Source organism: Scyliorhinus canicula, chromosome 19 (genome assembly GCF_902713615.1).
Source record: "Scyliorhinus canicula chromosome 19, sScyCan1.1, whole genome shotgun sequence".
Lineage (NCBI taxonomy): Eukaryota > Metazoa > Chordata > Chondrichthyes > Carcharhiniformes > Scyliorhinidae > Scyliorhinus > Scyliorhinus canicula.
In genome coordinates, this window is record NC_052164.1 from 32193776 (window position 1) to 32220060 (window position 26285).

The 26285-nt window shown below is 48.9% G+C and overlaps 1 protein-coding gene and 1 pseudogene across 1 annotated transcript in view; both read right to left on the reverse strand.

Annotated features, from left to right (window-relative positions):
- LOC119954136 (ataxin-7-like protein 3) overlaps positions 1 to 6680 on the reverse strand; it is a 54169-nt gene extending 47489 nt beyond the window's left edge. Inside the window, 1 exon segment of the mRNA XM_038779070.1 lies at positions 6479 to 6680. The gene's annotated coding sequence lies outside the window, so the exon portion shown is untranslated.
- Positions 6681 to 8578: 1898 nt separating this feature from the next.
- LOC119954514 lies at positions 8579 to 25094 on the reverse strand (annotated as a pseudogene).
- Between the last annotated feature and the right edge of the window lie 1191 nt (positions 25095 to 26285).

Consider the following 26285-nt stretch of genomic DNA (forward strand, 5'->3'; position numbering starts at 1 on the left):
GAAGGAACGGCGATATATTTCCAAGTCAGGGTGGTGAGTGACTTGGAGGGGAGTCTCCAGGTGATGGTGTTCCCAGGTATCTGCTGCTCTTGTCCTTCCAGATAATAGTGGTTGTGGGGTTGGAAGGTGTTGTCGAAGGAACCTTGGTGAGTTACTGCAGTGCATCTTGTAGATGGTACACATGGCTGCCACTGTTCGTCGGTGGTGCATGGTTTGAATGTTTGTGGAAGGGGGAGCAATCAAGCGGGCTGCTTTATCCTAGATGGCTTTGAGCTTCTTGTGTGGAGTTGCACTCATCCAGGCAAGTGGAGAATATTCCATTGCACACCTGACTTGTGGACAGGCTTTGGGAGGGTCAGGAGGTGAGTTACTCATAATAGGACTCCTAACCTTTGACCTTCCCTGGTAGCCACAGTATTAATACGACTTTTCCAGTTCAGTTTCTGATCAATGATAGCCTCCAAGATGTTGATTGTGGGAGATTCAGCGATGGTAATGCCATTGAATGTCATGGGGCAGTCGTTAGATCCTCTCTTGTAGGAGATGGTCATTGCCTGGCATTTGTGTAGCAGAAACTGTGTAGCCAGCGACTGATAGAAATGAGGCTATGACAGGTGAGGACCTTGAGAGGATTGTTATCACTAAGGAGGGAGTGATGGGCAAGCTAATGGGGCTAAAGGTAGACAAGTCTCCTGGCCCTGATGGAATGCATCCCAGAGTGCTAAAAGAGATGGCTAGGGAAATTGCAGATGCACTAGTGATAATTTACCGAAATTCACTAGACTCTGGGGTGGTCCCGGTGGATTGGAAATTAGCAAACGTGACACCACTGTTTAAAAAAGGAGGTAGGCAGAAAGCAGGAAATTATAGGCCAGTGAGTTTAACTTCGGTAATAGGGAAGATGCTGGAATCTATCATCAAGGAAGAAATTGCGAGGCATCTGGATAGAAATTGTCCCATTGGGCAGACGCAGCATGGGTTCGTTAAAGGCAGGTCATGCCTAACTAATTTAGTGGAATTTTTTGAGGACATTACCAGTGCAGTAGATAACGGGGAGCCGATGGATGTGGTATATCTGGATTTCCAGAAAGCCTTTGACAAGGTGCCACACAAAAGGTTGCTACATAAGATAAAGATGCATGGCATTAAGGGTAAAGTAGTAGCATGGATAGAGGATTGGTTAATTAATAGAAAGCAAAGGGTTGGGATAAATGGGTGTTTCTCTGGTTGGCAATCAGTAGCTAGTGGTGTCCCTCAGGGATCAGTGTTGGGCCCACAATTGTTCACAATTTACATTGATGATTTGGAGTTGGGGACCAAGGGCAATGTGTCCAAGTTTGCAGATGACACTAAGATGAGTGGTAAAGCGAAAAGTGCAGAGGATACTGGAAGTCTGCAGAGGGATTTGGATAGGTTAAGTGAATGGGCTCGGGTCTGGCAGATGGAATACAATGTTGACAAATGTGAGGTTATCCATTTTGGTAGGAATAACAGCAAATGGGATTATTATTTAAACGATAAAATATTAAAGCATGCCGCTGTTCAGAGAGACTTGGGTGTGCTAGTGCATGAGTCACAGAAGGTTGGTTTACAAGTGCAACAGGTGATTAAGAAGGCAAATGGAATTTTGTCCTTCATTCCTAGAGGGATGGAGTTTAAGACTAGGGAGGTTATGTTGCAATTGTATAAGGTGTTAGTGCGGCCACACCTGGAGTATTGTGTTCAGTTTTGGTCTCCTTACTTGAGAAAGGACGTACTGGCGCTGGAGGGTGTGCAGAGGAGATTCACTAGGTTAATCCCAGAGCTGAAGGGGTTGGATTATGAGGAGAGGTTGAGTAGACTGGGACTGTACTCGTTGGAATTTAGAAGGATGAGGGGGGATCTTATAGAAACATTTAAAATTATGAAGGGAATAGATAGGATAGATGCGGGCAGGTTGTTTCCACTGGCGGGTGACAGCAGAACTAGGGGGCATAGCCTCAAAATAAGGGGAAGTAGATTTAGGACTGAGTTTAGGAGGAACTTCTTCACCCAAAGGGTTGTGAATCTATGGAATTCCTTGCCCCGTGAAGCAGTTGAGGCTCCTTCATTACATGTTTTTAAGGCAAAGATAGATAGTTTTTTGAAGAATAAAGGGATTAAGGGTTATGGTGTTCGGGCCGGAAAGTGGAGCTGAGCCCACAAAAGATCAGCCATGATCTAATTGAATGGCGGAGCAGGCTCGAGGGGCCAGATGGCCTACTCCTGCTCCTAGTTCTTATGTTCTTAAATGTAACTTGCCACTTGTCAGCCAAAGCCTGGATATTGTCCAGGTCTTGCTGCATTTGGACATTATGAACAGTCGCTAATGGTGCTGAACATCCCCACTTCTGACCTTATGATGGAAGGGAAGTCATTGATGAAGCAGCTGGAGATGGTTGGGCCTAGGACACTACCCTGAGGAACTCCTGCACTGACGTCCTGCACCTTGATGACCTCCAACCACCACAACCATCTTCCTTTGTGCCAGGTATGAGTCCAACCAGGGCAACATGGTGGCACAGTGGTTAGCATTGCTGCCTACGGCGCTGCAGACCCGGGTTCGAATCCCGGCCCTGGGTCACTGTCGGTGTGGAGTTTGCACATTCTCCCCGTGTCTGCGTGGGTTTGGCCCCCACAACCCAAAGATGTGCAGGTTAGGTGAATTGGCCACGCTAAATTGCCCCTTAATTGGAAAAAATAATTGGGTACTCTAAATTTTAAAAAAAAAGGTATGAGTCCAACCAACAGAGGGTTTTCCACGATTGCCATTGACTCCAGTTTAGCTAGAGTTCCTTGATGCCATACTGGGTCAAATGCTGCCTTGATGTCAAGGTCAGACACTCTCATCTCACCTCTGGCATTCAGCTCTTATGTGCATGTTTGAACCAAGGCTGTAATAAGGGCAGGAGCTGAGTGACCCAGGCAGAACTCAAACTGAGCATTCGTGAGTAGGTTATTGCTGAGTGAGTGCCACTTGATAGCAGTATTGATGACTCCTTCCATCACTTTGCTGATGATGGAAAGTAGACTGATAGGGCGGTAATTGGCTGGGTTGGATTTGTCCTGTTTCTTGTGTACAGGACAAACCTGGGCAATTTTCCACATTGCCGAGTAGATGCCAGTGTTATAGTTGTACTGGAACAGCTTGGCTAGGAGTGCGGCACCTTCTACAGCACAAGTCTTCAGTACTATTGCCTGGATAGTCAGGACCCATAGCCTTTGCAGTATACAGTGCCTTCATCCATTTCCTTTTTTTCTCCTAAAAATTTAGAGTACCCAATTCTTTTTTTCCCAATTAAGGGGCAATTTAGCGTGGCCAATCCACCTACCCTGCACATCTTTGGGTTGTGGGGGCGAAACCCACGCAAACACGGGGAGAATGTGCAAACTCCACACGGACAGTGACCCAGAGCCAGGACCAAACCTGGGACCTCGGTGCCGTGAGGCAGCAATGCTACTCACTGCGCCACTTTGCTGCCTGCCTTCATCCATTTCTTGATACAGTATCACGTGAAGTGAATCGTATTGGCTGAATTCTAAATCTGTGATGCTGGTGACCTCCGGCGGAGACCAAAATAGATCATCCATTCGGCAGTTCTGGCTGAAGATTGTTGCAAATGCCTCAGCTTTGTCTTTTGCACGTATGTGCTGGGCTCACTAACGTGAACTGAAGTCTTAGATCTCAAAATGAGACCCGAGATTCTTCACACTCAGCCACAGATAACTCCTCAAAAACCAATGTCCTGCCTGCAGAAGGTGTGGAAAATCTACCAGCAGTCTGCGCTGGGAGGCTGAGAGATTTTAAGAGGTTGAAAAGGAGATTCTGAAGAACCAGGGACTTAGCAGTCCAGTGAGGAATTCCTATGAGGAATGTATGTGTATGGATAAACATAAATCCAGCTGCGTGTTCTAAGAAGTTCAGTTTGGAGAATCTTGAACTTGGTGATGGATATCCAGGTGCACCAGGTTTTTTTTAAAAAATCATAATTTGGAAAAATCAGGCCATTCTGTTTACATTTTAAAGAAACAAATAGAGCCTTCACGCCCAGGACACCACTGGTCCATCCCCGGCCTCTCAGCCCACCCCTCCAGCCCCAGTCCCTCGGTCAGGACGTCCACCCATCCAGCCCCAGCCTGTGTCTGGACGTCCACCCCTCCAGCCCTGGTCCCTCTGTCTGGACGTCCAAAACCGCCTGGTCTCTCTGTCTGGACGTTCACCCCTCCAGCCCCGGTCTCTCTGGCTGGATGTCCACCGCGCCCGGCCTCTCTGAATTAGACATTCTGAATTCTCCCTCTCTGTACCCGAACATGCACCAGAGTGTGGCGACGAGGGGCTGTTCAAAGTAACATCATTGCAGTGTCAAGCCTACTTGGGGGGGGGGGGGGGGGGGGGGCACCAGCCCCGGCCTCTCTCTCTGTCTGGGCGGGCCACCAGCCCCGGCCTCTCTCTCTGTCTGGGCGGGCCACCAGCCCCGGCCTCTCTCTCTGTCTGGGCGGGCCACCAGCCCCGGCCTCTCTCTCTGTCTGGGCGGGCCACCAGCCCCGGCCTCTCTCTCTGTCTGGGCGACCCACCAGCCCCGGCCTCTCTCTCTGTCTGGGCGGGCCACCAGCCCCGGCCTCCCTCTCTGTCTGGGCGGGCCACCAGCCCCGGCCTCCCTCTCTGTCTGGGCGGACCACCAGCCCCGGCCTCTCTCTCTGTCTGGGCGGACCACCAGCCCCGGCCTCTCTGTCTGGGGGGGAGGGGGCACCAGCCCCGGCCTCTCTGTCTGGGGGGAGGGGGCACCAGCCCCGGCCTCTCTGTCTGGGGGGAGGGGGCACCAGCCCCGGCCTCTCTGTCTGGGGGGAGGGGGCACCAGCCCCGGCCTCTCTGTCTGGGGGGAGGGGGCACCAGCCCCGGCCTCTCTGTCTGGGGGGAGGGGGCACCAGCCCCGGCCTCTCTGTCTGGGGGGAGGGGGCACCAGCCCCGGCCTCTCTGTCTGGGGGGAGGGGGCACCAGCCCCGGCCTCTCTGTCTGGGGGGAGGGGGCACCAGCCCCGGCCTCTCTGTCTGGGGGGAGGGGGCACCAGCCCCGGCCTCTCTGTCTGGGGGGAGGGGGCACCAGCCCCGGCCTCTCTGTCTGGGGGGAGGGGGCACCAGCCCCGGCCTCTCTGTCTGGGGGGAGGGGGCACCAGCCCCGGCCTCTCTGTCTGGGGGGAGGGGGCACCAGCCCCGGCCTCTCTGTCTGGGGGGAGGGGGCACCAGCCCCGGCCTCTCTGTCTGGGGGGAGGGGGCACCAGCCCCGGCCTCTCTGTCTGGGGGGAGGGGGCACCAGCCCCGGCCTCTCTGTCTGGGGGGAGGGGGCACCAGCCCCGGCCTCTCTGTCTGGGGGGAGGGGGCACCAGCCCCGGCCTCTCTGTCTGGGGGGAGGGGGCACCAGCCCCGGCCTCTCTGTCTGGGGGGAGGGGGCACCAGCCCCGGCCTCTCTGTCTGGGGGGAGGGGGCACCAGCCCCGGCCTCTCTGTCTGGGGGGAGGGGGCACCAGCCCCGGCCTCTCTGTCTGGGGGGAGGGGGCACCAGCCCCGGCCTCTCTGTCTGGGGGGAGGGGGCACCAGCCCCGGCCTCTCTGTCTGGGGGGAGGGGGCACCAGCCCCGGCCTCTCTGTCTGGGGGGAGGGGGCACCAGCCCCGGCCTCTCTGTCTGGGGGGAGGGGGCACCAGCCCCGGCCTCTCTGTCTGGGGGGAGGGGGCACCAGCCCCGGCCTCTCTGTCTGGGGGGAGGGGGCACCAGCCCCGGCCTCTCTGTCTGGGGGGAGGGGGCACCAGCCCCGGCCTCTCTGTCTGGGGGGAGGGGGCACCAGCCCCGGCCTCTCTGTCTGGGGGGAGGGGGCACCAGCCCCGGCCTCTCTGTCTGGGGGGAGGGGGCACCAGCCCCGGCCTCTCTGTCTGGGGGGAGGGGGCACCAGCCCCGGCCTCTCTGTCTGGGGGGAGGGGGCACCAGCCCCGGCCTCTCTGTCTGGGGGGAGGGGGCACCAGCCCCGGCCTCTCTGTCTGGGGGGAGGGGGCACCAGCCCCGGCCTCTCTGTCTGGGGGGAGGGGGCACCAGCCCCGGCCTCTCTGTCTGGGGGGAGGGGGCACCAGCCCCGGCCTCTCTGTCTGGGGGGAGGGGGCACCAGCCCCGGCCTCTCTGTCTGGGGGGAGGGGGCACCAGCCCCGGCCTCTCTGTCTGGGGGGAGGGGGCACCAGCCCCGGCCTCTCTGTCTGGGGGGAGGGGGCACCAGCCCCGGCCTCTCTGTCTGGGGGAGGGGGCACCAGCCCCGGCCTCTCTGTCTGGGGGGAGGGGGCACCAGCCCCGGCCTCTCTGTCTGGGGGGAGGGGGCACCAGCCCCGGCCTCTCTGTCTGGGGATGTCTCTGCTGTTTCCTCGCCCTCTCTGCCAGGCCGCCCAGCCCCGAACTCCGCCTCTTTCCTCAGGGCTGTTACCTGCAGATGCCTCTCTAGCGCCGCTGCTTCTGGACCAATCAATCGTGGACGGTGCAGCTTTGCTGCCCGGCAGCGCCCCCGACCCCAGAGCCCTCCTGCATCTCGCTCCGTCCCGAACAGAGTCGCTTCCGATCGGCTCCCAGGCGCGGCTCCTCCTCCTTCCCCCCCCCCGCCCGCCTGCCTCTCTCCCTCACTGTCTGGGCGCAATCGCACTTCAAAGACGAGCTGCCATTTTGCAGAGCGGCGTATCCCCTCTCCCCCGCCACACGGAGCCGTCACGCTGCTGGAGGCGTCGCGATGGCGGCGGCCGCTCGGATTCCCCTCCGCCGTCTTCCCTCGTCTCCAGGGCCGAGCCGGGGCCGCGTTCACCCCACCGCTGATTCCCTCGGCCCCAGGGCCGCGTGCAGCCAAACCTGAGAGCGGAAACGCGTCGCGGTTCCGCCCCCTCGCCTCCGATCCCGGGATTGACAGCCACATCCTCCAATGCCGGAATACCTCCGCCCCCTTCCGGCCAATCACCTGGGTGGGGCGGGCCAGGCGTTAAACCACGCCCTCGACCGCAGTGGCGGAGCAGAGGGAGGCAACGGGAACTCTCAGTTCAAGTTTGGTTGCGCAGCGCGTAGGCGAGGAATAGCCCCAGCAATGAGACCAGCCTGAGAGTACTCAGGAGCCAATATTACTCCTCTATCCCGAGAGTACTCAGGAGCCAATATTCCTGCTCCATCCAAGAGTAATCAGGAGCCAATATTGCAGCTCCAGCCCGAGAGTTCGCAGCAGCCAATATTACTCCTCTGCCCCGAGAGTACTCAGGTGCCAATTTTGCTCGTCCATCAAGGGAGCACTCAGCACACAATATTGCTGCTCCAGCCCGAGAGTACTCAGGAGCCAATATAGCTGCTCCAGTCCGGGATTACTCAGGAGCCAATGCTTCTGCTCCAGCCCGAGAGTACTCAGTAGCCAATATTGCTGCTCCAGTCCAAGAGTACTCAGGAGCAAATATTGCTGCTCCAGCCCGAGAGTACTCTGGAGCCAATATTGCTGCTCCATCCCGAGAGTAATCCGGATCCAATATTGCTGCTCCAGCCCGAGAGCAATCAGGAGCCAATATTGCTGCTCCATCCCGAGAGTGATCAGGAGCCAATATTGCTGCTCCATCACGAGAGTAATCAGGAGCGAATATTGCTGCTCCAGTCCGCGAGTACTCTTGAGCCAATATTACTCCTCTATCCCGAGAGTACTCAGGTGTCAATATTGCTCCTCCATCCCAAAAGCACTCAGCACACAGTATTGCTGCTCCATCCCGAGAGTACTCTGGAGCCAATATTGCTGCTCCATCCCGAGAGTAATCCGGATCCAATATTGCTGCTCCAGCCCGAGAGCAATCAGGAGTCAATATTGCTGCTCCATCCCGAGAGTGATCAGGAGCCAATATTGCTGCTCCATCACGAGAGTAATCAGGAGCGAATATTGCTGCTCCAGTCCGCGAGTACTCTTGAGCCAATATTACTCCTCTATCCCGAGAGTACTCAGGTGTCAATATTGCTCCTCCATCCCAAAAGCACTCAGCACACAGTATTGCTGCTCCATCCCGAGAGTACTCAGGAGCCAACATTGCTGCTCCATCCCAAGTAATCAGGAGCCAATATTGCTGCTCCAGCCCGAGAATACTCAGGAGCCAATACTGCTGCTCCATCCCGAGAGTACTCAGGAGCCAATATTGCTGGTCCAGCCCGAGAATACTCAGGAGCCAATACTGCTGCTCCATCCCGAGAGTACTCAGGAGCCAATATTGCTGCTCCAGCCCGAGAGGAATCAGGAGCCAATATTGCTGCTCCATCTCGAGAGGAATCAGGAGCCAATATTGCTGCTCCAGCCTGAGAGTACTCAGGAGCTAATATTGCTGCTCCGACCCAAGCATAGTCAGGAGCCAATATTGCTGCTCCAGCTCGAGAGCAATCGGGAACCAATATTGCTGCTCCATCCCAAGAGTAATGAGGAGCCAATATTGCAGCTCCATCCCGAGAGGAATCAGGTGCCAATATTGCTGCTCCATCCTGAGAGTAATGAGGAGCCAATATTGCTGCTCCATCTCGAGAGTACTCAGTCGCAATATTGCTGCTCCAGCCCGAGAATAATTAGAATCCAATATTGCTGCTTCATCCCGAGAGTAATGAGGAGCCAATATTGCTGCTCCAGCCCGAGAGGAATCAGGAGCCAATATTGCTGCTCCATCCTGAGAGTAATGAGGAGCCAATATTGCTGCTCCATCTCGAGAGTACTCAGTCGCAATATTGCTGCTCCAGCCCGAGAATAATTAGAATCCAATATTGCTGCTTCATCCCGAGAGTAATGAGGAGCCAATATTGCTGCTCCAGCCCGAGAGGAATCAGGAGCCAATATTGCTGCTCCAGCCTGAGAGTACTCTGGAGCCAATATTGCTGCTCCAGCCTGAGAGGAATCAGGAGCCAATATTGCTGCTCCAGCCTGAGAGTACTCAGGAGCCAATATTGCTGCTCCATCCTGAGAGTAATGAGGAGCCAGTATTGCTGCTCCAGCCTGAGAGTAATGAGGAGCCAGTATTGCTGCTCCATCCCGAGAGTATTCAGGAGCCAATATTGCTGCTTCATCCCGAGAGTATTCAGGAGCCAATATTGCTGCTCCATCCCGAGAGTATTCAGGAGCCAATATTGCTGCTTCATCCCGAGAATAATCAGGAGCCAATATTGCTGCTTCCAGCCAGGCTGGTTTAGCACAGTGGGTTAAATAGCTGGCTTTTAAAGCAGACCAAGACCAGCAGTGCGGGTTCAATTCCCGTACCAGCCTCCCCAAACCGGCACTGGAACGTGGCGACTAAGGGCTTTTCACAGTAATTTCATTTGGAGCCTACTTGTGACAATATGTGATTGCCATTTCATTTCAATTAGGGAGGAAATGTTGCTGCTTTCAACCCCTGGGAATTAAGGAGCAAATGTTTCTGGCGCAAACTCCAGTGTCAAATAGAGCAAACGTTGCTGATCGAATTCCAGGGTTAAGTGGAGCAAATATTGATGTTCCAACCCCAGGGTAATAAGTAGCAAATGTTATTGTTTCTAACCCTCCAGCTGTAGGAATAAATGTTCCTGGTTCAAACCACAGGGTACTAAGGAGAAATAGCTCCTTAGTGGGGCAGCACGGTAGCATGGTGGTTAGCATAAATGCTTCACAGCTCCAGGGTCCCAGGTTCGATTTCCGGCTGGGTCACTGTCTGTGTGGAGTCTGCACGTCCTCCCCGTGTGTGCGTGGGTTTCCTCCGGGTGCTCCGGTTTCCTCCCACAGTCCAAAGATGTGCGGGTTAGGTGGATTGGCCGTGCTAAATTGCCCGTAGTGTCCTAAAAAGTAAGGTTAAGGGGGGGTTGTTGGGTTACGGGTATAGGGTGGATACGTGGGTTTGAGTAGGGTGATCATTGCTCGGCACAACATCGAGGGCTGAAGGGCCTGTTCTGTGCTGTACTGTTCTATGTTCTAGCTGCTCCTCCAGCCCCGGGGTAATAAGTTCAAAATGTTTTTTGCTTCCCACCACAGGGTCATAAGGAGCAAAGGCTTGCAGTTCCAGGGGAATAAGGAGGAAATGTTGTTGCTTCCAACCCGCGGGTAATAAGGAGCAAAAGCTGCTGCTTCCAGCTCCACAGCTATAAGAGAGAACGTTGCAGATTCCAACCCCAGGGTAATAAGGAGTGAAGGTTGCTGCTTCCAAACCCAGAGCTATAGGAATAAATGTTCGGCACGGTAGCATAGTAGTTAGTGCTGTCGCTTCACAGCTCCAGGGTCCCAGGTTCGATTCCCGCATGGGTCACTGTCTGTGTGGCGTCTGCACATCCTCCCTGTGTCTGCGGGGGTTTCCTCCGGGTGCTCCGGTTTCCTTCCACAGTCCAAAGATGTGCAGGTTAGGTGGATTGGCCATGCTAAATTATCCTTACTTTTCAAAAAAGGTTAGGTGGGGTTACTGGATTACGGGGATAGGGTGGAGGTGTGAGCTTAAGTGGGGTACTCTTTCCAAGGTCCGGTGCAAGCTCAATGGGCCGAAAGGCCTCCTTCTGCACCGCAAAATCTATGATTGTATGAAATGTTGTTGTTTCCACCATGAGCTATGGGAGTAAATGCTGCTGCTTCCATTCCCAGGTTAATAAGGATAAAATCCTGCTGCTTTCTACCCTAGAGCCATAGGAACAATTGTTCCTGCTTAAAAGCACAGGGTAATGAGGAGGAAAAGCTGCTGCTTCCATCCTCCGGGTAATGAGGAGCAAATGTTGCTGCTTCCAATGCCAGGGTCATCAGGAGCACATGTCACTGCTTCCATCCCCAAAGCTATTGGAGCAAATATTGCTCATTCCAGCCCCAGAGTGTTAAGGAACAAATGTTGCTCCTTCCCATCCCCGGGTAATACGGAGCAAATGTGCTGCCTCCAACCCCAGGGTAACAAGGAGCAAATGTTGCTGCTTCCCATTCCAGGGTTACAAGGAGCAAATGTTGCTGCCTCCAACCCCAGGGTAATGACGAGCAAATGTTGCTGCTTCCAACCTCAGGTTAATAAGGAGCAAATGTTGCTGCATCTAAACCCAGGGTAATGAGGAACAAATGTTGCTGCCTCCAACCCCGGGGTAATAAGGAGAAAATGTTGCTGCTTCTGACCCCAGGCTAATGAGGAGGAAACACTGCTGCCTTCAACTCAGGATAACAAGGACCAAGTGTTGCTTTTAGAACCCCAGGTTAATAAGGAGGGTAATTAGGAGCAAATCTTGTTGCTTCAACCCCCAGGGTAATAGAACATAGAACAGTACAGCACAGAACAGGCCCTTCGGCCCTCGATGTTGTGCTGAGCAATGATCACCCTACTCAAACCCACGTATCCACCCTATACCCGTAACCCAACAACCCCCCCCCCCCCTAACATTACTTTTTAGGACACTACGGGCAATTTAGCATGGCCAATCCACCTAACCCGCACATCTTTGGACTGTGGGAGGAAACCGGAGCACCCGGAGGAAACCCACGCACACACGGGGAGGACGTGCAGACTCCGCACAGACAGTGACCCAACCGGGAACCGAACCTGGGACCCTGGAGCTGTGAAGCATTTATGCTAACCACCGTGCTGCCAATAGGGAGGAAATGCTGCTGCTTCCAAGGCCAGAGTAATAAGGTGCAAATGTTGCTGCAAACTCAGGGTATAATGAGCCTGGCAATCCCACAGGATCTGAATCCAAGCCTTCCCTGGCCTCCATCAATCCTCACCTACCCTTGCAAGTCTTTCGAGCTACAAAACTGGATTAGTATCCAAATCCCAGTGTTGGACCCACTGCACAATCCTGTTTGCTGAACTGCTTCAGCAAAATCGCATCTCACTCAAATGGGAATATCTCTCATTTGGTGCACAGTGACCACCCCGCCCAGACGGGGACGGAAGGAAAAGAAGTTTTACAGATTAGCTGAGATTTTGTTTAATCATTTACCGGATGTGCGTCTTCCTGGCCCGGCCAGCATTTATTTCCCATCTCAAATTGCCCTTGAGAAGGTGGTGGTGAGCTGCCTTCTTGGTGTGTGCATCCAAGTTGCTATTAGGGAGCTCCAGGATCCTGCCATGGGGAAGCATTGAGATTCTGCAGTACCCTAACATCTGAACAAAGGGGAAGAGTACAATCAGTCCCTCAAAGATTTTCTAAACTCCCTTTACTCTCAGCAAAGAATCAGAATTCTGAGTTTCATTTGCGCCTTCTGCGTCCTACTAGTCTGCATTCTTCCTGAACAAAGTAAAATATTTGGGTCAGGCGATTCAATGCGTAACGCTTGTATTTATGATAGTAACTACTGCATAACGTAACTTCTCTGTTTATTTCGCTGATGTAAGCAAAATGAGTTTTGTTTTTTACAGAAAGTGAGCATACAAAACATTTCATTCAAATGTCCTGAATGTAAGATTATAAAGAAGTATGTCAAATCCTGGAGAAGCTCTGAAATGAATAAAGTTGTCACCTGAAACTGTATTTCTTCATCATATCATAGAATTTACAGTGCAGGAGGCCATTCAGCCCATCGGGTCTGCACTGGGCCTTGAAAAGAGCACCCTACTTAAGACCACACCTCCACCCTATCCCTGAAACCCAGTAACCCCTCCAAATCTTTTTGGACACTAAGGGCAATTTAGCATGGCCAATCCATGCTAAATCCATGCTAGGGTGGAGGTGTGGTCTTAAGTAGGGTGCTCTTTTCAAGGCCCAGTGCAGACCCGATGGGCTGAATGGCCTCCTGCACTGTAAATTCTATGATATGATGAAGAAATACAGTTTCAGGTGACAACTTTATTCATTTCAGAGCTTCTCCAGGATTTGACATACTTCTTTATAATCTTACATTCAGGACATTTGAATGAAATGTTTTGTATGCTCACTTTCTGTAAAAAACAAAACTCATTTTGCTTACATCAGCGAAATAAACAGAGAAGTTACGTTATGCAGTAGTTACTATCATAAATACAAGCGTTACGCATTGAATCGTCCGACCCAAATATTTTACTTTGTTCAGGAAGAATGCAGACTAGTAGGACGCACATGCACATCTTCGGACTGCGGGAGGAAACCAGAGCACCCAGAGAAAGCCCATGCAGACATGGGGAGAAAGTGCAAACTCCTCACAGACAGCTCTTGCTGTGTGCAAATACAATGTGACAGGCCAATTTCTGTGTTGAGATCTGAAAAGAAAGCGGTCAACGAGTGGAGCTTGTAGAAAGATACTGAGAGCAGTTTGTAACTGGGTTCCTGTTGAAAAATCTGAACAACCACTTCTGAATGAGCGCTAGGAGAATTTTATTTGGGTGACTCTTCAATAAAAACTGTGAGAAACATATCATGATGGCCCAAATGCCACATTTTATACTCTGGTGTGCTTATAAAGCAAAATGCGTAGTGGGGGTTTCTAGATGTCACAAATGCAACATTTTTATTGTATCCTGGCTTAAGTAGCAATAGGGATCCTGTACTCAATGATCCTTTACTCATTTACAAATGCCCTGCATTAATGTTTCAATTCATTTGCTGACTTGTGACTTGAACCAGATACAAGTGTCATGTGAGTGTTCCTTTAGTAAGAAGTCTTACAACACCAGGTTAAAGTCCAACAGGTTTGATTCAAACAAGTGTTCCTTTAAGAAAGGTTTTTGTCTTATCGCATGGCTTCAGTGATGTCATTTTGTGGGTGGAGCTGGGCTGTGGCTGTGAGGTGTTTAGTTTCAGTTTTAGTTTGACTGCTGTGGACTAAAGGAGAAAGAAGTGTTTTTCCCTGTCATTCGTTACTTTCATTTCAAAAACTGTTCCACAAGTTATTGGTTGTGGCTACCTGCTTTGGTAACTTGGTATAGATTGTTTTCTGGAAGGAGTTTGAATCTGCTGGTTGAGACTGGATCAGAATTTCAGGAAAAAGATCAGTCTCATTCAAGTGAGAATGCAGTGTGCTGTGCCACACCCTTGAATAGGGGTGTGGTAATTGGAACAGTTGAGTGGGAATTCATTAAGTGTTATACAGAGGTTACCGTAGCTCTGTGTGTCTTTATGTTTGTAATTAATAAAAATTCTTGCTGTGCGTTTTTGTATATATATATATATATTAACTATATTCTAAGAGTAAACCTGTGTCTCGGGAGTCTGATGAATCACACCTGAGGTGAAGGCTTATGTGCTCATCCTAGCCAAATTTAGGTCAGGTGAACTCCATAATACATTTTGGAGTTTCTAAGCCCTGGCCCATAACAATTTGGAGGCTCATCCAGGATAAACGTCTATCTTTCTTGATTGGGTTGGCTGAGTCAACTTATACACAGTGAGGGGTGAGTATATTTGTGTTTGCTTTTCAGGTGTTGCATTCAAGTTTAAATAAGGAGTGAGTTGTGGACAATGGCTCTTTCAGAGGCTCAGAAGTTTTTGTGGGTGGAGAATGTTGCACACAGTACCTCACAAATGGAGACTGAAACAAGGCTTTTAAAATTGGCAAAAACATTGCAGTTAACATTGCCTGACAAAGTATGGAAAGAGGGGTAATTGTTTTGTTTTTTAAAATTTAGATTACCCAATTATTTTTTCCAATTAAGGGGCAATTTAGCGTGGCCAATCCACCTACTCTGCACATTTTCGGGTTGTGGGGGTGAAACCCACGCAGACACGGGGAGAATGTGCAAACTCCACACGGACAGTGACCCAGAGCCGGGATCGAACCTGGGACCTCAGCGCCGTGAGGCAGTTGTGCTAACCACTAGGCCACCGTGCTGCCCAGAAGGGGTAATTGTGGCGGTAGCTGAGCATTTAAACTTGCCTGAGACACAGTCAGAATCATTGGAACTGGCAAGAATTCAATTGCAGATGTAACAGTTTGAACATGAAAATAATTAAAGCTGCTTGAATTACAGATCAGGGCACAAGAAAAGGAGAGGGAGGAAAAGGAAAGAATAGCCCTAGCAGAACAAAAAGCAAGAGGAAAGGGAAAAAGAAAAAGGAGAGAGGAAAGGGAAAAAGACAAGGAGAGAGACTTCGAACTTCGGAAACTAGCCATGAAAAGTGAACATCAGTTAAAATTGGCGGAGGTAAAGAGAAACGTACAGTCTGAGGATTGTGATGAAGATAGTGAGAAACAGCACGAGTGTCATAGTTGAAGGTTTGCTGGTTGTCTATTTAAATATGTCCAAGCATTGCCAAGGTTTGATGAGAAGGATGTAGGAGCCTTTTTCATTTCATTTGAGAAGGTGACAAAACAAAATGAAATGGCCACAGGACATGCGGGTATTACAGATTCAAACAAAGTTGGTAGGTAGAGCTAGTGAAGTGTTTACATCACTATCAGACGAGGTATCTGAAACGTATGAGGAGGTCAAAAAATCCATCTTGGGTGCATATGAACTAGTGCCTGAAGCCTACAGACAAAGGTTTAGAAATTTAAGGACAGAACCTGGTCAAACATACATAGAGTTTGAAAGGATCAAACAGAGTAATTTTGATAGGTGGATAAGGGCTTTGAAAATAGACCAAACATTTGAATCTCTTAGAGAAATTATAATTTTAGAGGAGTTTAAAAATTCAATTCCTGATGTAGTGAGAACTCATGTGGAAGAGCAGAGGGTTACAACAGCAAGATTAGCAGCAGAAATGGCAGATAATTACAAATTATCCATGAATCAAAGTTTGGTTTCCGATATCAGTTTCAGCTGTGAGGGATAAAAACTGGTGAAAGGAGAAATACTCAGGTGGTAAAGGTAAAGGAGATCTAATGGGAGATCAGGATAGTGTACCTCACATTAAAAAGGAAATCCAGGAGGGTGGAAGAGAAATGAAAAGTTTCAGATGTTTTTACTGTAATTAACTAGGCCATATAAAGTCGCAATGTTGGGGACTTAAGAAAAGCACTGGGAAGGCTGATGTGGTAAAACAGGTTAAGCCAGTGGGGTTTGTTAAAAGAAAGCCCAATTGAAGCGAAGGACGTGCAAAAGAATGCACAGCCTGATCAAGAGGTGATTGATAAGGTGGCCAGATCTCTTTAAAGAATTTACTTGTGAGGGGGAGCACGGTGGTGCAGTGGTTAGCATTGCTGCCTCACGGCACTGAGATCCGATCCTGGCTCTGTGTCACTGTCCGTGTGGAATTTGTACATTCTCCCCGTGTTTATGTGGGTTTCTCCCCCACAACCCAAAGATGTGCAGGGTAGGTGGATTGGCCATGCTAAATTCCCTCTTAATAGAAAAAAATTAATTGGGTACTCTAAATTTATATTAAAAAAAAGAAATTACGTGTGTGGATAAAGTTTGCTCACGTGTACCAAGGTAGGTGAAGAACTCAACATTTTAAGAGATACAGTAGCTAGACAACCTTTGATGATAAGAGATGAGGAGTTATGTAGTTTGGGAGGAACATAGCCAGAAAACTTGGTAATATGTGGAATTCAGGGTAGGGAGAGAGTCCAGAGAAGAGTGGTGAAGTGGTAGTAGGAGTAATAGGGAAACTATCTTGCCCAGGAATAGTTTATCTTGGGTAATAATATAGCTAGATTGCAGGTGGGAGTCATTCCCACTGTGGTTCATAAGAAAGTGGAAAATCAAACAACTGAATTGTTGAAGTACAAATATCCTGGGGATTTTTCCTGATTGTGTTGGAACAAGGTCACAAAGTCACAGGTTAAGACACGAGGAGAAGTCAAAGAGTGAAGATAAAGTTGAAGTTCAGAAACGATTTTTGATCAGATGGTTGGAAAAGAACAAGAACAGGTGGAGGATGAGGCGGCTATTTTTAGTTCAGGAAAGTTGGCAGATTTACAACAGAAAGATAAAGAAATAGAACGGATGTATCGGAAAGCATACACGGAAGAGGAATCTGAGCGTATACCAGAATGTTATTACCTCAAAAATAATGTCTTAATGAGAAAATGGAGACTTTTACATGCAGGCAGATGAAACTGGGCAGATGTTCATCAAGTGGTATTGTCGGTAGGGTATAGAAAGGAAGTGTTGCGAGTAGCACATGAGATATCAGTGGGAGGTCATTTGGGAGTAAGAAAAACTCAAGCTAAAATACAAAAGCATTTTTATTGACGCGAACTACATAATGATGTAGAATTTTGTCGATCATGTCACAAATGTCAAGCGACAGGGAAACCTCAAGCGGTGATAAAACCAGTGCATTAATACCCATTCCAGCCTTTGAGGAACCTTTTACAAGGGTCTTAATTGATTGTGTTGGACCACTTCCTAAAACAAAAAGTGGGAATCAAGATTTTTTGACTATAATCGATGTGTCTACTATGTTTCCAGAGGCCATTCCAGCTAAAAAGATTGTGGAGGAGTTACTTAAATTGTTTACTAGATATGGATTTGCATTTTGTTTATTGTCACATGTACCGAAGTACAGTGAAAAGTATTTTTCTGCGAGCAGCTCAACAGATCATTAAGTACATGAAAAGAAAATACATAATAGGGCAACACAAGGTACACAATGTAACTACATAAGACCGGCATCGGATGAAGCATACAGGGGTGTAGTGTTAATCTGGTTCGTCTATAAGAGGGTCATTTAGGAGTCTGGTAACAGAGGGGAAGAAGCTGTTTTTGAGTTTGTTCGTCTGTGTTCTGACTTTTGTACCTCCTGCCCGATGGAAGAAGTTGGAAGAGTTCTGCTTCCCACTTCTCCAGGCAGCGGGAGGTGTAGATGGAGTCAATGGATGGGAGGCAGGTTCGTGTGATGGACTGGGTGGTGTTCACGACTCTCTGAAGTTTCTTGTGGTCTTGGGCAGAGCAGTTGCCATACCAAGCTGTGATGCAGACAGTTGGGTGCTTTCTAGAACATAGAACAGTACAGCACAGAACAGGCCCTTCGGCCCTCGATGTTGTGCTGAGCCATGATCACCCTACTCAAACCCACGCTATACCCGTAACCCCCCCTTAACCTTACTTTTAGGACACTACGGGCAATTTAGCATGGCCAATCCACCTAACCCGCACATCTTTGGACTGTGGGAGGAAACCGGAGCACCCGGAGGAAACCCACGCGGAGGACGTGCAGACTCCGCACAGACAGTGACCCAGCCGGGAATCGAACCTGGGACCCTGGAGCTGTGAAGCATTTATGCTAACCACCATGCTACCGCGCTGCCCCTCTATGGCATTTCTATGGACTACCTATAGAAATACAATCAAAGGATCAAAGTTTACCTCAAGATTATTCAATGAGGTTATGGATAGTTTAGGAGTAAAACAATTTCAATCAACTGCGTACCATCCAGAATCGCAGAGAGCGTTAGAACGGTGGCATCAGGCGTTAAAGACAATGTTGAGGGCTTATTGTCAAGATTATCCAGAGGATTGGGATAAAGGAATTCCATTCGTACTGTTTGCAATTCGGGATGCACCTAATGAGTCAACCGAATTCAGTCCTTTTGAACTAATTTTTGGTCATGAGGTAAGAGGACCACTTAGTTGGTTAAGGAGAAATTGATGAGTGAACAGTCTGAAACTACAAGTTGGCAGAGTTGAAATTGGATTACATGTCAAATTTTAGGGAATGGTTAAATACAGCAGGTGAATTGACTAGACAACATTTAAAAGTTGCGAAGCATGTGATGAAACAAAGAAGTCAAATTTCGTAGTTTTGCGAGTGGAGATAAAGTTTTAGTATTGTTACCAGTGGTAGGTGACTTTTTAAAAGCAAGGCTTTGTGGACCATATCAGATTGAAAGGAAATTGAGTGAGGTGAATTTTTTGAAAAGAACGCCAGATAGAAAGAAAACTCACTGAGTGTGTCATGTGAATATGCTTAAAACGTATTTTGAAAAAGGAGAGAAAAAGGAGGAGGTTTTGGTGATTCTCACATAAGGTGAAGAACCAATCCGAATGACTCTGAATTTGGCATTCCTCAAATTAAATTTGATTATGAGGATGTTCTTAAAATTGGGATAAATCAGGCAGCACGGTGGCGCAGTGGGTTCGCCCTGCAGCCTCACGGCACTGAGGTCCCAGGTTCGAGCCCGGCTCTGGGTCACTGTCCATGTGGAGTTTGCACATTCTCCCTATGTTTGTGTGGGTTTTGCCCCCACAACCCAAAAATGTGCAGGCTAGATGGATTGGCCACACTAAATTGCCCCTTAATTGGAACAACAAGAGAATTGTGTACAGTAAATTTATGGGAAAAAAATTGGGATAAATTATTGAGTTACCTTCCAGAGGAAAAGCAAACTGACCTGAAAGAGTTATTAATATCACATGGGCAAGTTTGTGGAAATAAGTTAGGAAGTACTAAAATGGTTATACATGATGTAGATGTGGGAAATGCTGTTCCAATTGAACGATATCCATACAAACATAACCCTCTAAAATTGGCGCAGGTTCAAAAAGAAATTAAAATATACTTTAAAATGGCATTATAGAAGTGGGTTGCAGCGAATGGAGCTCACCCATCGTGATGGTACCAAAACCAGGGGGTACCCAACGATTGTGTGTGGACTAGAGAGATTAATGCACTTACAAAACAGACTCATCCTATCCCACGGTTGGAGGACTGCATTGAGAAGGTGGAACAATCAACTTTCATCTCCAAACTGGATTTATTCAAAGGTTACTTGCAGGTACCTTTATCCGAAAGGATGAGGGAGATTTCAGCTTTTGTGACTCCAAATGGTAAATACCAATTCAAAGTTATGCCATTTGGCATGAAAAACGTCCCAGCCACATTTCCACGGTTAACTAACAGTCATTTCAGGATGACCCAATTGTGCGGTGTACATAAGACGATCTTGTGATTTTTAGCCAGCCATGGAAAGAACATTTGAAGCACCTGATGGAATTATTTGATCGCCTTCAGGAAGCAGGTTTGGTGGCAAACCTAGCCAAAAGTGAGTTTGGAAAAGCCCAGGTCATGTTCCTTGAACATACAATTGGACATAGACAAATGGTCCCACGGAAGGTGAAAAAAAATGTTATTGGGGACTTTCCAATACCCTCAACACAAAGGGAAATAATGAGATTTCATGGCAGGAGTGGTTTTTACTGTAAATCTATGCCAATTTTTAGCAGTGCTGTTGCTCCACAGACTTGAAGAAGCGTAACAAATTTCAGTGGATGGCAGAGTGTCAACAGGCATTTGATGGCTGAAGGCTGTGTTAACCACTGCTCCTGGGTTGGCCACTCCAGATTACACAGAACCATTCAAGGTGGCTATCATTGCGAGTGATGTGGGCGTAGGTGCTGTGCTCTTGGAAGAAGCCAACAAAGGAAGAGAGCGGCCTATTGGGTATTTTTCCCCCAAAATTAAATGATCACCAAAAGTATTCAACAATTGAATAGGACGGAGAGCTTGGTAACATTTTAACATACCAGCAATTCGTCTGAAACAATTATATTTACTGATCATAATCCATCGATGTTTTTGGAGAAATTCAAGAATAAAATGCCAGACTGTTTTGATGGGAGTTTATTATTACAGATATTTAATTTAAAATGTATACATGTGGCAGAACGAGAAAACATGATAGCCTATGCTTTGTCATGAATGTGATGAAGTGAAGCAGGTTTGATGGTGGATGACAAAGAACTAAAATCGACTGCATTATTGTAAATGTTTACCTGTTTTGATGTTTTAAAATGTATGTATGTTTATTGTCGAGTGTTAGGAATGGGTAAGTGGGGCAGCACGGTGGCTCAGTGGTTAGCACTGCAATCTCACGGCATGGAGGTCCCAGGTTCGATCACGTGTGGAGTTTACACATTCTCCCTGTGTTTGCATGGGTTTCGCCTCCACAGCACAAAGATGTGCAAGGTAGGTAGATTGAACATGCTAAGAAATTGCCCTTAATTGGAAAAAATAATTGGGTACTCTAATTTTTTTAGAAGGAATGGGCAAGTGAAAAGGTGAAAAATGAAACCATCTTTGAAGTTGATGGGCTTTTTTTCTTGGGGGAGGTTTCATGGGATTGTCCCTTTAAGGTTTTTGTCTTATCACATGGCTTCAGTGATGTCATTTTTGTGTGGAGCTGGGCTGTGGCTGTGAGGTGATTGGTTTCAGTTTCAGTTTGACTGCTGTGGACTAAAGGAGAAGGAGTTGTTTTCCCCTGACTTTCTATATTTTTATTTCAAAAATTGTTCCACAAGTTATTGGTTGTGGCTTCTGGAAGGAGTTTGAATTTGCTGACTGTGACTGGATCAGAATTTCAGGACCAGTCCCATTCAAGTGAGAATGCAGTGTGCTGGGCCTCACCCTTGAATAGGGGTTTGCTTTATTAGATTTTGTTATTGAATTAGATCAGTTAAGTGGGAATTCATCAACTGTTATACATAGATTATGTATAACAGTTGATGAATCCCCCCTTAACTGATCTAAGCTGTGTGGTGTCTTTGTTTGTAATTCCCCCTTAACTGATCTAAGCTGTGTGGTGTCTTTGTTTGTAATTCCCCCTTAACTGATCTTAGCTGTGTGGTGTCTTTGTTTGTAATTGATAAAAAAAATTCTTGCTATGTTTATATATATGTTAACTATAATCTTAGAATAAACCCGATTTTGAATAAAGTGTCTGGGGAGTCTGATGAATCACACCTGAGGCAAAGGTTTTGTGCTCATCCTAGCCAAATTCAACATAAAGGTTGTGGGTCAGGTGAACTCCAGAATATACTTTGGAGTTTCTAAGCCCTGGCCCCTAACAAAAACTATTGGAGTCAGCTTAGTGGGCTAAACAGCTAGTTTGTTGCAGTAATCCACGGGAGGCAGGAGTTCCGTCACACCAATATTTATTTACAATAACGATATTACAGGAGCAGCTACAAACAGTGCTGCTAGCAGTCCAGTCAACTCAAGACTCTTCACAAAGCCTATACAGGTGATTATATGGGCCCCCTCAATGAGCTATCATTGAGAGAGCTCATACTCCAATTGGCCAACCAATAAAGCCAATTGGAGTTCATTACACCCCTCCCCCCCCCAAGGTCCGAGGAATTCCTGCCAGCTGGCATTCCTCTGAGCTTCTTCCTGCTCCTCATGTCTGGGTCTGTCACCTCTGTGTCGTCCGCCGGGTCGTTCTCCGAAGTGGGTGGGGTGTACCTTATAGGTGCCCATCTTTTCCTTGACGACCTCCTTGGAAGTTGTTCTTCCTCCTCCTCGGGGGGAGGTGTCGCGGCGGCCTCGTCGAGTGTGTCCATCTCCGACTCTGATGACTGGATGACTGGGTCTGAAGAAATTGCTCGGGGCTGGGGTGTGGGTATCCTTTCCGTCTGGGCTATCCCAGCTTGAGGCGGTCCTGCTTCGCCTGCCTCCAGGTGTGGTTCCGCTGCCCTTATTTGGTCTAGGTGTTTCTTCAGCACCTTGCCTCCTATTGAAACCTCATAGGATATGGGCCCTGTTTGGGACTCTACCGTGCCTTTGACCCACGTTGGTCCATTACCATAATTCTTGAACAAAACCGGTGCCCCCACCTGGAAATGTCTCTGCTGCCGACCATTATCATGCCCCCATGCGTTGGGCCTCCTGTTGTTTCTCCACTTTCCCCGTTAAATTTGGGAAACGGAGACTCAGCCTCGTTCGCAGCCGCCTTCCCATTAAGAGTTCAGCTGGCGGTATGCCTCTTGTGGAATGCGGTGTGGTCCTGTAATCAAACAGCCAGCGGGAGAGCTTTGTATCTATTGACGCTGCCGGCTGCTTCTTGAGTCCCGCTTTAAGTATCTGGACCGCTCTCTCTGCCAGGCCGTTGGTCGCTGGATGGTAAGGGGCCGTTTTGATGTGACGGACTCCGTTTTCCTTCAGGAATTTTCCAAATTCCCCACTTGTGAATGCCGTTCCGTTGTCCAACACCAATACCTCCGGAAGTCCATGTGTTGCAAACAAGGCCCTGAGCTTTTCAATTGTCGAGGCTGTGCTTGCCATGTTCACCCGGTGGACGTCCAACCATTTGGAGTGGGCGTCCACTATCACCAAAAACATTGAGCCCATGAAAGGGCCGGCGTGGTCAATATGCAGGCGGGTCCACGGTCTGCCTGGCCATTCCCACGGGTGCAATGGCGCCCCTGTTGGCACTCCTGGCACTGACGTACCAAGACTGCTATGTCTGTGTCCAAACCTGGCCACCAAACGTAGCTTCGAGCTAGCATCTTCATTTTAGACACCCCTGGGTGTCCGTGATGTAACTCAGTTAAGATTGCCTGATGGCCCTGAGCTGGGACGATTACCCGGGCTCCCCATAATAAGATACCGTCTTCTACGGTAATTTGGTCCCTTCTGCTCCAGTATGGGTGCATCTGGGGCTCCACTGGTCTTTCCAGTTCCCCTGTTAGCAGTAAATGCTTCATCTTGGCTAAAACTCGGTCTTTTTGCGTCCACAACCGAATATGTTGTGCGTCTACTGGTAGGGTGTCCAAAAAATTTAGAGTCATTACTGTCTCCTCTACTTTTGGTATTTGCGACGGAGTGTCCGGGAGGGGAAGTCTGCTCAAAGCATCTGCATGTGCTACTCGCGTTCCCGGTCTGTGCTCCAGAACGTATCTATATGCCGCCAGTAGCAACGCCCAGCGTTGGATTCTAGCTGAGGCAATCGGGGGTATTGACTTGTCTTCTTTTAATAACCCTAATAACGGCTTGTGGTCCGTCACTATGGTGAATTTCCGCCCGTACAGATACTGGTGAAATTTTTTTACTGTGAATATCACCGTCAGTCCTTCCTTCTCGATTTGGGCGTACTTCCTCTCAGCCATCGCCAAGGTCCTCGGAGCATAGGCTATTGGCCGTTCTTCCCCATTCCTTCCTCTATGGGCTAAGACGGCTCCTACCCCGTAGAGGGATGCATCACAAGTGACCACCAACTCCTTCCTTGGGTCATAATGCTCTAGGACATTTTCGGATGACAGCTGTTCCTTAATGTCCCTAAATGCTCGGTTTTGGCGGATGGACCATTTCCATTCTTGCCCTTTTTTTAGTAGCTGGTGGAGGGGTTCTAGGATGGATCCCCTATTTTCAATAAATTTTCCATAATAGGTTACCAACCCTAGAAATGATCGTAACTCTTGGACCGTGCTGGGAGCTGGGGCTTCTTTTATTGCCCTTACTCTGTCTTCTAATGGATGTAAGCCTGACTCGTCTACTTTATATCCCAGGTACGTCACTTGTGGGGCCAGAAAAACACATTTTTCCCTTTTTAGCCATACGCCTGCCTTTGTGAAACGCCTGAGCACTTCCTCCAGGTTCCTTAAGTGTTCCCTGTTTGTCCTACCCGTGATTAAGACATCCTCCAAATAAATCGCCACCTGCGGTAGTCCCTGCAGAATATTTTCCATCGTACGCTGGAATATAGCGCAGGCTGATGACACTCCAAAAGGTAGCCTGGTATAACGAAAAAGGCCCTTCAGGGTGTTGATCGTAGCGAACTTCTGGGAGCCCTTGTCCAGTTTTAACTGCAGGTAGGCGTGGCTCATGTCTAGTTTCGAGAACAAAAGCCCACCTGCCAATTTGGCATATAGGTCGTCTATTTTCAGGATTGGGTATTTGTCCAGCAGTGCGTATTTGTTTACTGTCTGTTTGAAATCTCCACAGAGACGTATCGAGCCGTCTGGCTTCAAAATTGGTAACACCGGCGCTGCCCATTCCGAAAACTGTACTGGTCTGATAATGCCGTCGCGCCGTAACCTTTCTATTTCGTCATCTACTTTCTTCCTTAATGCAAAAGGTACCGACCTGGCCTTACAAAATTTCGGAAGGGCTTCTGGGTCCACGTGCAAAGTTGCTTTGGCGCCTATGATTTCCCCCAAACCTTCCTGGAAGACCTCCGGGTATTTTTGGAGTACTCCACTCAACTGCCCGCTTCCACTCTGTAAAATTTTCATCCAATCTAATTTTAGGTCTTTCAGCCAGTTCCATCGAATTAAGCTTGGTCCGGAGCCCTCTACTATCGTCAACGGTAATCTGAGCAATTGTTTCCCATATTCAACAGGTACATGAGTTGTGCCTAGAACTTCCAGGGGCTCCCCCTTGTAGGTTTTAAGTTTCGTCGATGTTTTTGTTAGGGTTAGTGGCTGGAGTCCATCTTTGATTTTTCTAAATGCTGCCACTCCCATTACTGATACGGCCGCACCCGTGTCTATTTCCATTATTGTCGGCCGCCGGTTCACCCGTGGGGTAATCCTAATGGGTTCTGCTTTCTTCGTTGTAATATTATATAATTGTTCCCCTTCAGAGGAGGATGGGGCGTCTAGGTTGTGTACTTCCCTGCGTCCCCACCTGCTATTCCTCTTTTGCCACCTCCTTCTAGGGTTTCTGTCGTTGTTACCCCACTCTGTCTGGTGCCAGAAATGGTCCTTCTCTGTTGGGGGAGCCTCAGCCGGTACTTCCCTCTGTCTCCAGTTAGTCCTGGCAGACTTGGGGGCAGTTCTGGGATTTTCCTTTTTCCCTCTATTCCTCAGGTTTTTCCTGAGAGCAGCTATCTGGTAGCAGGACCCGTTGTGGTAGTCCCTCTCACAGGTATCTACCTCAATTGGCGTGCCCTATAGTTCCTGCGCCCCACTTGCTGCCTTTTCTAGGGACAGTGCGAGCTGTAACGCCTGCCTGCAGTCTAGCTCCGTTTCCGCCAACAGGCGTTTCTGTATTGTGAGGTCGTTTATACCACACACTAACCGGTCCCGAAGCATTTCATTTAGCGTCGGGCCGAACTCACATTTTTCCGCCAGCCTTCTCAGGCGGGTCAAGAAATTCGTGACTGACTCCCTGTCTTCCCGCTTCGCTGTGTAGAATCTGTACCTACGCAAAATATGGGGTGGTTTTGGGTCGTGGTGCTCTTTCACCAATTCCGTTACTTCTTGGAAAGTTTTTGTGTCTGGCGCATCGGGATAAGTCAGACTACGTATAATGGCGAAAGCGGAGGGTCCGCACGCCGACAGCAGGATAAGCCGTCTCCTTTCGTCCGTCAGTATATCATTTGCCCGGAAGAAGTAACACATTCTCTCCACATACCAGGACCAGTCCTCAATAGCCGGGTCGAATGCCTCTAACCTCCCAAAAAACGGCATTTTTAAAATGGCAAGGCTTACCCTCCGAGTGCGGCAGCTGGTCTCCGCAAAATTCGTAGTTTACCTCGTCGCCACTGTAGTAATCCACGGGAGGCAGGAGTTCCATCACCACATCAATATTTATTTACAATAACGATATTACAGGAGCAGCTACAAACAGTGCTGCTAGCAGTCCAGCCAACTCAAGACTCTTCACAAAGCCTACACAGGTGATTATATGGGCCCCCTCAATGTGCTATCATTGAGGGAGCTCATAGTCCAATTGGCCAA